This window comes from Belonocnema kinseyi, chromosome 6 (genome assembly GCF_010883055.1).
Source record: "Belonocnema kinseyi isolate 2016_QV_RU_SX_M_011 chromosome 6, B_treatae_v1, whole genome shotgun sequence".
Classification (NCBI taxonomy): domain Eukaryota; kingdom Metazoa; phylum Arthropoda; class Insecta; order Hymenoptera; family Cynipidae; genus Belonocnema; species Belonocnema kinseyi.
This window is the reverse complement of record NC_046662.1, coordinates 3,921,904-3,932,766: the sequence shown is the minus strand read 5'-3', so window position 1 is coordinate 3,932,766 and position 10,863 is coordinate 3,921,904.

Here is a 10,863-nt window from a genome sequence, read left to right as displayed (position 1 = left end):
AGGTGGTCGCGGAATATTGAGTCTTGAATGTCTTCACAACAGGATTATTCTGGGTACAGCACATAGAGTTGCAAATGGAAAAGACCCTCTTCTTAAAATGGTTAGGAATCACGAAGAAGAGGGCAAAGGAACGTTTCTGTACAAAGCAGTGGAGGAGACTGCGGAAACACTGAGATTTGACTTCAGTATTAGGGGTGAGCAAAATGCATCAAATCTTATCTATCTCGAGTACTCACTCCTGAAAGCCCGGATTAAGAAAGCACAAAAGAAAAACTTTCGTGAACAGCTCCTCGATAAGAGGATGCACAGTATCTTCCACAGAAATGTGAAGGATCAGTCAATGCCTTGTGAGCTAAGGTTTGCTTTCCTTAAATCGCCCGGATTGAAGTCTGGTACGGAGGGTTTCATTTTTGCATGCCAAGACGGTGTCATTTTCACCTTAACATACCGTCGCCACATTTTGAGACAAGACATTCCTGATGATAGCTGCAGGCCGTGCCATGCACACCCCGAGCATTTAGCTCACATACTATCTAGTTGTCCAACTCACGCGGGAACGCCCTACATTCAAAGGCACAATGCGGCACTAAGGGTGCTTTATTACCATCTCTTTCACTCTTACGGCATTAACCTTAATATCGCTCCTCTAAATGCTCCTAAGAAAATTGAGTCTATTATCGAGAATGGGAAGTGCCGCATATACTGGAACTTTATATTCTCGACAATTGTTTCTGTTGCTCACTCGAGGCCTGACATGGTTCTTCTTAACTTCGAGGAGCGAACCATGTTCGTTATCGAATTTTCGCCACCAGCTGACAAAAAGATCATAACCAAGGCGAATGAAAAGAAAGAGAGGTATCGAGACCTCATAAGGGAGTTGCAACGATTGCACCCGGAATATTCTGTTAAACTAATCGTCCTTATCATCGGCGCTGTTGGAGGTGCCAAGCTTTCACTTGCTAATGGCTCAAAAAGCATCCCTGCGTGTCAACAATATGCTAAAACACTTGCGGGAAAAATGCAGAAGGCGGTAGTCCTTGGGTCGCTCCGTGTTCTAAGGGTGCACGAGGCTTTTGCTGGATCGTCGTATTGATTCCATTCAGAAGGAACTACTTTCAAGTCTCGCACCACGCGAAATTACCAATCACAGATCAAACATATGGGAATATCAATCGCATGTTTTCATCTACAACCATATCAACAACAACAATAGTCATGGAAAAAAACCAAAATCCCAAACCTCAACATAAATGAAGAAGTTTCGGACGTTCACTTTTCACTGGGCTCTGCAAGGCGTACCAGACTTAAATGTCCGTTCTTATAAAGCTGTATAAAAATAAAAAAATAAAATAAAAAATGCCTATTTCAGAAATCAGTTGAACTTGTAGTTTTCGGGGTATTCAATATTTAGGCTGGACCAATCAGGAGGGCAGTATAGACATGCGGATGCACGACTGCTTATACCGCGCTCATGATTGGCCCAGCTTAAATATTTTATAACATAAAAACTAAAACTTCAACTGAATTTTAGAGTCTGGGACGCCCTGTATAAGCTCTTAACACAGGCTCGTTTCAAATAAAATATCTTACATCACTCGTAGGGTTACCACGTCTGCATTCGGAGAATCCAATGTTCACAGGACGACAAAAAAACCATACACTTCTAACGCAGTAGCTAAACTATGGCCGTAGGGCGTAGTTTTACTACTTGTCCTACGAACATTCACCTCCTCGTGGTAAAGACGTGTCTAACCCTACTTACAATTTATATACTGTTCATTTAAGAACTTAAAAAACTACTGTCACTACAAAGTATTTTTAACTGAAAATTAATCAATTTTACAACTTAAAAGTGGCCCATTTAAAAATTTAGATCGTTTACAATTGAGAAATTTGAATTTGCTAATATATTGATAACCCTTGCGTAGGCAAAAACGTACACCGGTGCCTGTCGACGTACATTTTGTTGAATAATTTTTTTTCGACCAAAAATTCGCTAAGGACCTTCTGGATCCCCACGAGTTGACCGATTTTCTATTAAAATATTCACAAAAAATTTATTTTTATTTTTTCCAACTAAGAAAATTTCTGAATTGAAAAAAGTACACTTATAAAAAATATTTTACACTAAATAATATTCATTTTTATTGTTTATTTATCAAACAAAATGAATATAAAACTAATGAGCTCGATATCTTTTTGCATTCCACACAAAATCCACAAATTCAAACTATTGTCCGTTATTTTATAATCACAAATAATAAAAACTGAATAAACAGTTCATAAAAAATGTTAAAAAACGAAAATACGTCTAAAAGTAGCTCTAGGACCTTTCGCAGATATAAAACAGTATAGAGATACTTCTTTCTGTTTAGCTTTTTAACTCAACACATCTAATCGCCAGAATTAAAAAAATGTCTTGAATTCTGTAAAATCCCTGAATTCTTTCAATTCTTCTAAATTATCTGCATTATTTTGAAGTTCCTTGAATTTACGGAATTCTCAGAATTTAGGAAATTTCAAGAATTCACGGAAATTCAAGGATTTAAATCACTGCAAGTAATTTAGGGAATTTAGACAAATTCAAGGAACTCGCTCAAAATTTCTGTACATGAACCTCGGATGATCCTGGACATGTTCCTGGACGCGATCCTCTGAGCTTCCTGTACAGACATTTTAAGCTGGGAGTTCAGATAATTGAGGGAATTATAGTGCTTTCAAAAAATTGGAAGAAAGTTAGGAAATTTAGAATAGACATTCAAAACTAAATTAATTTCAATTCGATCATGTTTATAATGAAACGAATCTTACGATTTTAGTAGAAGTTTACTAATTCTTATAAATAATAGAATCGTTTACAAATCTATCCTTAAGTGCCAAATTTCCGATTCTTAGTTTGAGTTTTATCTGAGGAACATGATTCACAGGAGCAAACAGTGGTGGTCAGAACGCGGATATATCTGTCATGCGCAGTAGTGATTCTTTGTATCTTTAAATTGACACATGCCGTTACATAACCTAAAAATACACAGGAATAACTACTGCGCATGCCATAGATATCAGCGTTCTATTACCACTGAGGAGCAAGCAGTTGGTACAGTCAATTGTTTTTTTCAAAATTTTCCCATCCTCGTAGATTAGGGCTACAATGATGCCCGTGTAAATCGACGGCTGCCAACATCCACAATTGGTTTCTTGACCCCAACTCTCTTTAAATTTTTTTTTAAAAATAACTAACTTCGATTTTTAAATTTTTGGTTCATTTTTTGTGTTTTCCATTTATTACAGGGCCTAAAATCTTTCAAATTTTCTGAACATATTATATATGGAATATTTACAACTGTATCGGTAACAGGCATCACAGGCCAAAATTCTCTAGAGTATGGGAATAGAGATTTTTCACGAAAATAGGAGGTTTTGTAAATTTTTTCAAGTAAAGTTAATGCGGGTGACATGCATGAATTTTCAAGCAACTAGCTAAATTTTCAAGAAAATATATTAACTATTAATCCAATTGATTAATTTTTTGATTAATGGTCCACTAAAAAGAAAATAGCCAAATTTTTAATTAAAAATTTAATTTTCAAACCAATATTTTTTAACAATAAAATTTATTATCTACCAAGAAAGTAGAATTTTCAAAAAAAAAAATGCCTTAATTTTCAATCAAATAGTTGTACTATCAACTGAAGAAGATGCATTCTTAATGAAAAATATAATATTTGGTATCTCGCACAAACAAAATTTTTATTTTAAATTAAATTTCTAGCAAGAAAGACAAAATTTTCAACCAAATTTATGATTTTTCAATTTAAAAAGAGAAATTTTGTTACAAAAAAAAATTAATTTTTAACCCGAAAATATGAACGTTTAACAAAAAAATTAATTTTCAATAAAAAATTTAGTTTAATTTTCTACCAAAACCAGAAATTTGTTTTTTAACTGGGGTTGCATTTATAACAGAATAATTGAATTTCCACCAGCTATTAAGATTTTTAACCAGAAAAGATGGATTTTTAACTATAAAGATTAATTTTTTACGAACGAAAAGAGAAATTTTAAACTAGTTGAACTTTATACTAAAAAAGTTCAATTCTAAGCGAAAATGCAATGTTTAATATTTCTAACAAATAAAATGTATGAAACTTATACCAAGAAGATTTCAACTTTAAAATAAAAAAGCATTTGAGTTTATCCAAAAAGACTAATTTTTCAACAAAATCCAATTAAAAAGATATGTCAGCCACCAGGAAGGTTAGTACATGGTACTGCAAGACTGCACATAACGTTTTATAGAACATGTTATAAACGTAAAGGTAAGTTATAAAGGTCTGAATAGTAATCTATTCAAGTGTAAATTATATTTTTTCAGTCATGTTCCATTCTTTTGTAGATTGACGACCTTTCAGTTTCACGAAATACAAGCAACTATCCGAAATTTGTGGTTAGAGCGCAACTTACAAGAGACTTCACTATATTCAGAATTATGTTTAAAAAACTGATGTTTTACTTTTAGCCGATATTTTAGAAAATTGTATACATTTGTTTTTTCGACTTATAATTTGGATCATTTGCATTATTTTGCAGCATCAGGTCTATCCTTGGACGCCATGTTAAAAATAGCAGGTATTCAACTTGAATTGTTAACTGATATGGAAAATATATTATTTATTAAAAAAGGTTCTCAAGATAGTGTATTGAAATGCTCTATTATTTGTATTTATTTATGAAAAGTAGGATTTAATGTATTATATAAGTAACCAATAAGATGTTTTCTACAGTGATATTGTGAAGATACATTTCTAATTATTTTAGGTATAGTTTGTTTCAAGGCGAGCACCACGAACAATAAAAGATCTTTGCATTTTAAACTGTGGTGTGGCTCAATTTTTACTACTGTTTTCCTTTCATGGAGTTTGGAATAGGTCGGTTGATCTTTGTAAAGAAATGGAAAAGGTAGAGAAGATAGTGCGGAGCACGGGGGTGAAGCCTCGTGCTAAAAATTGGAGACAAATATTCCCAATATTGCCACTTATGGAGTGACACTTGCGCTCATGTGAGACCTGGAGTAACTAAAATCGCAAGCTACTGTGCGGGCGGGAGATTTAAATTTAAAATATTGTACTTATTAATATTGACAATAATTTCAAATACCGTTTATTGACATCATTACATACAGCAATTCAAGTATACTGTAACATCAATAAATGGCATTGTAAACTATTAAATTTGTTTTACAACTATTCTTAACCAATTATCTTCTCTATCGTCGCTCGGAACAAATTCTTAAAGTCCTTGTTTCCCTTTTTCTAATTAAAAATGGAATATTATAATAAGGTGTGAACATTTCTATTTAGATGGATAAATTAATTTAAAAATTATATCACTAATTGCATTAAAAGGAGGGCAATCATTTATGCAAGAAATGTTTGTGAAAAGTTTTTCCACAAATTAAATAATTTGAGCAATAAGTTTTAAGGTTAGATTTTACTTACGGTTCATCGTAAAGAACTTTTCACGAACATTTTCTGAAAAAATGATTGCCCTACTTCTAATACATTTAGAAGCGGGATTTTTTTATTCATTTATCCATATAAATAACAATTTGCACTTACCTTATTATTTTTATTTTGTTGCCCACTGGGTGAATTTGCAATAATCCACCAGTGTACGTACCTCCACTGGTGGGTTGGTATCGCCGTAATATGAAAAGTAAGCCGGTCTCATGACTAGTCTTTCTATTACTTTAAGATCTGTGACCATCAGGTCTCTAGAACAGAGTTCAAGCAGTGGGACATCGTTGACTCCCTTCTCAAGTATGCAAGCACTTGATTTGGCATACAAAAACAAAAACCAGTCACCCTTAATCGCCTAATAGTATCTCGAAATAATCAAGGTTCCTGGATTAGCCCCCGATTTTTCTGTGTCCTCTTTCTGAGGCCTATGATGCCTGACGATATGCCAGGACGATCCACTCACTCAACCTAAGGCCTTATCTCGATCACAGCCTTGTGCAGCCAAGCTTTGTCCGCGGGTCGACTGCAGAGAAGGGTGCCCTCTGAACCCCTTTCACTCTTCCGGACAGAAAGCTTGGGAGGAAAGGGTTATGCTAAACCAGTTAGGACCCAACCCCTCTTCGCTCTACGCCGCTTTCCTTTCTCTTTCTTGCTCCGGGTTTGTTTGTACGTGATCAATTTTGTTCCCATGAATAGATAGGAAAACAAAATGTCCATCCCTCTAGAGCCCCGCATGCAGGGGTGAGACTCATTGCTCGCGGAGGTCGTCCAGTATCCCCGAGAGGCTATTAGGTAACTTTTGTAACCTCTAGGTGCCAAAATATCACTCTACACGTATGGCTTACGGGAAGTGATCACTTTGACCGAGGCACTTAATGCATATCCATTCGCAGGCCACCATACTAACGAAGGGCTGTTTCTCGGTCGCTGTGAGGACCGTAGCCCCTATGGGAGGTAGTTAGATATAGAGAAAGTAAAATAAAAAATGGTAAACATGGAAAAGGACTTGTTTGTTCTATAAATCTAGTTAATTAAATAAAAAGGTTAACTTTCTAAATATTCTTGCACTATCTTTTCAGACTTTGATTCAACAACATGTCTTCCTATATTCGAAATTTAAATAAGCATCAGAACATTCTAAATGTAATTGCTAAAGAAAGCGAAACGATTCATAAAAAAGAGGAACTAATAAAATTAGGTTGGAAGACAGTTGAGCAAACTTTGAATGTTATATTTAAACCCATAGTGATTGCGCCCTGTGCAGCTCTGGGGCTTATTAAGATTCTATCAGAAAGATAGTCTCTTAATATACGCATGACTCATTCTGATGTTTTGAAGCCCTCTAATGCCTTTGACATATGGGTCCACCTGTCCGAGCTAGACGTTTTCTTGCATCAAGAGTTGCCAGCATAAATCCTCCTCTCTGCCGGAATTGCCGGAAATAGTACGACGACCAATTGCCTCTAGGTTTTCTCGCTGAAAGGGCCCTGAGTTTTCGAGTTACTATTTTGTAACCCCATCTCCAAGGTTCATCGTCTACTTCCTCGTACAGCTTACCCTAACCCTGGCTCTTGCTTTTTTATGGGCTTGTAAAGTTCCTTCTTAGCTAGCTTATATGCCTGAACGTCTGTTCCCTTTTTCTAGTGGCTGTCCGTCTCCGTATTATAAACTTCCTTAGGAGGTCGACGATTTCTTCATTCCACAAGTAAGCGGCATTCTTATTCCTCTGCCGCTTCTGTTAAGGCATCGAGACTTCACAGGCCTGCTTTATGATCAGCATAGCGGCTTCCACAATTGCTTCCGCACATTCCATCCATTGTGCTTACTCTGATGTATCTGAATTTTCTCTTATGGTCAACTGTATACACAGATGATCGCTCTTAGTATAGTCCTCGAGGACCTCCCAGTTCTCCAAAAGTGGGGCCACTCCTTCAAACCCCAAAGTAATGTCCGGGATCTTTCCCATTTTTTTGGCACGTCTGAAAGTTGGAGTTTTTCCAGTAGTCATGACAAACAGGCCCTGTCTGTCAGCCATCTCCAAGATACGCTTCCCTCAAGAATCTGCTCTGGAGATTCCCCTTCCACCACCCTGGAATTCAAATGCATTGCCTCGTTGAGCGTAAAGCAACAAATCACATATGTGAGACTTTTGCTACTTATCAATGTATATCCGTTTCCACATCCACGGTTTAGAATAGGAGGTTTCCTGGGGTTTTCTCACCCAGATAGCTGTTTCGCCATTATCCGTGAACCATGTTGTGCTGTCCCTCTTCTGATACTACTCACTGAGTATTAACAGATAAATGTCTTTTCTAATACTATATATGTTAGACGATCGTGTACTGTTTTACTTCTGTGCATATTTCCTCAAAGGATGCTAATCATGGCCTCTCAATGACCCGTTGCTTTAGCTCCAGCTTAAAATCTTTGCACAGGACCACAGATGACAACTGCCGGGTCACCGGAAACAGCGAGTGACCAGGGTTTTTCTTCTCACTTGATCTCTCATGTGAGTTCCTGAAAATCTCGTGTCAATGCCTCTCTGACTTCTGCTTCTGTTATCAAGCTGACTAGGTCTCTAATCTCTAGAAACTATAAAGAAATGAATTATTATTATTATAAGAAGATAGTATTATAATATCAAACAATTCTCCCTATTTTATAGGAACATTTATTTTCATGTTTTTGAATAGCCAGAAGTTTATATTTTAATTTCACCTGCATCTGGAATAATTTCTCATATAATTTATATAATGTGTGGAAAAAATACTTTTGGATAAATAGGTATAATGTATGCAATAGTTTTAATCAGTCTGTAAGTGCTTATTTCCCTGATCTCCCAGCGCACTTTTAAAGGCTTCTGTAATATCTTTTTCATTTTTTTTAGTTCTTGCATAATTCTATCAAGGGTTATAGGGAAAAGAAAAAATAGTTTATTTTAGTAGGTCTCACTTAATACACAGACTACCGTAAAGACTCCTTGGGAACAAGGGTTGGAATCTATGGGAAGAAGTCCAGCTCTGAGATAACAACACCAGTGGGCACAATCTCTACAGTTTTAGAGGCCAAAATATTTATTAAAAAAGTGTATTGCGAACGCTACCGTTGCGCCATTTGTGATGAGCATAAAATGACCCTGCGTTTTTCTTGAACAGCGAGTGATTAAAACTTTGTAAAGTTATTTTTAAACAAATTTCACTCTTTCTATATACTCTTATAAGTTTTGACAACCTTGTTAATAATAATAATAATTCGCAGAATTTATTGTACTTTCCATTCATGGTAATTTTCCTTATCATACATTTTCCGTAATTTACTCTAATTCAGACATTCAAAGAAATATGTTTTTTTTTCAAAAAGCGCCAAAGTGGCTAACATACATTTGATGATTGTCTATTTCTCTCTCAAAATTCGTTAAAATCAGTTAATTTTATGGAAAACTACAGTATTTTTTATAAAGAAGGCATTTTATACAAGTTGTTTTTTTCATTTAACACAAACAGAAACATCATACATGCGGTACAAGTTTAAGGTAATGCATTACACCGCTTGCCCTTTCTTGCCTCAGTTGACTGGTTGTCTCTTCATTCAGAAGGCAATGTTAATAAAAAATTAGATAAATTTTGCAAGGTGTTATATAAAATTATAAATAAAGAGGTTGGTCTTATAAGTCAGATCAATTATAAAGGTCAAGGCTCGCGTACTATACGATGATTACCAAACAAATTTCGAAAATAAAATTGTTGACTCACTCAATACATTTTGTTCACACATTTATAACCTCAAAAAGCCTCGAGATTACCAGGAATTATGCAGTACGGAGGCAATGAGCTTACTAATCCAGATGAAGTTGTTTATGCATTTGCTTTATTGAAAAGAGTATATATACCGAAAACATTTTTCGATTAAGTAACTGACACAAACCCATTAAATTATCTTGGCGATAGCATTTACATATCTAAAGAACAATTAATGGCCAATCTGTGTAGACTTCCAAATAAACTCACTGCCGGTATTGACTTAATTCTTAGTCATCTGTTAAAAAATGGTGCTAATTTTCTGATCAATCCTCTGAATTTTATTATAAACATTGCAATGAAAAACTGGCTATTCTATAGCTATTCTATCAAATTTCTCAAAGGTATTCGAGATATGTGCATATGTGATACACTTTGATCATATTTAACGCCAATTCTACCTACCTCTCAGCACGTATTTGTTCTATATAGATCTACATGCTCAAATTTACTATCCTTAATTCAAATGACAGAGAGTTTTTTCTTAATCATCACCAGGTTGATCTCACATATACGGACAAGTACAAGGCCTTTGAATTCATGAGCCATAGCCGTATATTAGACAGAATAAGAGATCTAGCAGTACCCGATAAATTGATAAGACTTTTGAATTATTACCTTATAAATCGGGAACACGTTGTTGAATGTAACGGATTTTCATCGATTCCCTTTAGCCCTACTTGAGGCGTGCCTTAAGGCTCTCATCTTTAACCACTGCTTTTTTTAAATTTACATTAATGACGTCGAGACAATGATATCCATATACATCCTTTTCTACGCTGACAATACTGCGTTATTTTTTCTATTGGTGATGTCCAGGACTGTTTAAAATTACAAGAAAATCCTAATATCTTTGTGAAATGGTGCACCGAAAATTCTTTGGACAGCAATATTTCTAAATACAAGATTATATCATTTACTCGTGAATGTAAAGTTATTGAATTTATTTATTTAATAAATGCGTGCACTCTTGAGAAACTGAATTCTATTTCAGATCTTGGTTTAAACTTAGATAATACTCTGCTTTTTAACATAAACATTGACTACATTCTTAGAGAGGCGAATAGGGTATTGGGATTTCTAATTCGAAGATGTCGCTCATTTAAAAATCCGCTTGCAATAACATCTATATACTTGGCCGTAGCCTGATCAAAACTTGAATACGGATCTGTAGTCTGGTACCCCTCAGCGAAATACTTGTGTAAAGCTATCGATAAATGCGAAAAAAGTTCTTTTAATTTCTGACCTGGAAGGTAAATGGGTAATATCCACCTCTGGAGGCCGACTACTTTGAACTTTGCGATAAATTTGAGGTATGCACTTTGAAAGACCGCAGGGCTGTGCAGACTATTACATTTTTATTGAATCTATTAAAAGGTTACATTGATTGTCCCTATTTACTTTCTCAAATTCCACTTTTAGTTTCTCAATTTGACAGACGTCTGATAAGTCTGATAAGTCCCTGAAAAATGAAACACGGAGACGTTTTTTTGACCAAAGTCGGTTTTATTTTTCAACATACTCTCCTTTTAGGTCGATACAGCGAGTCC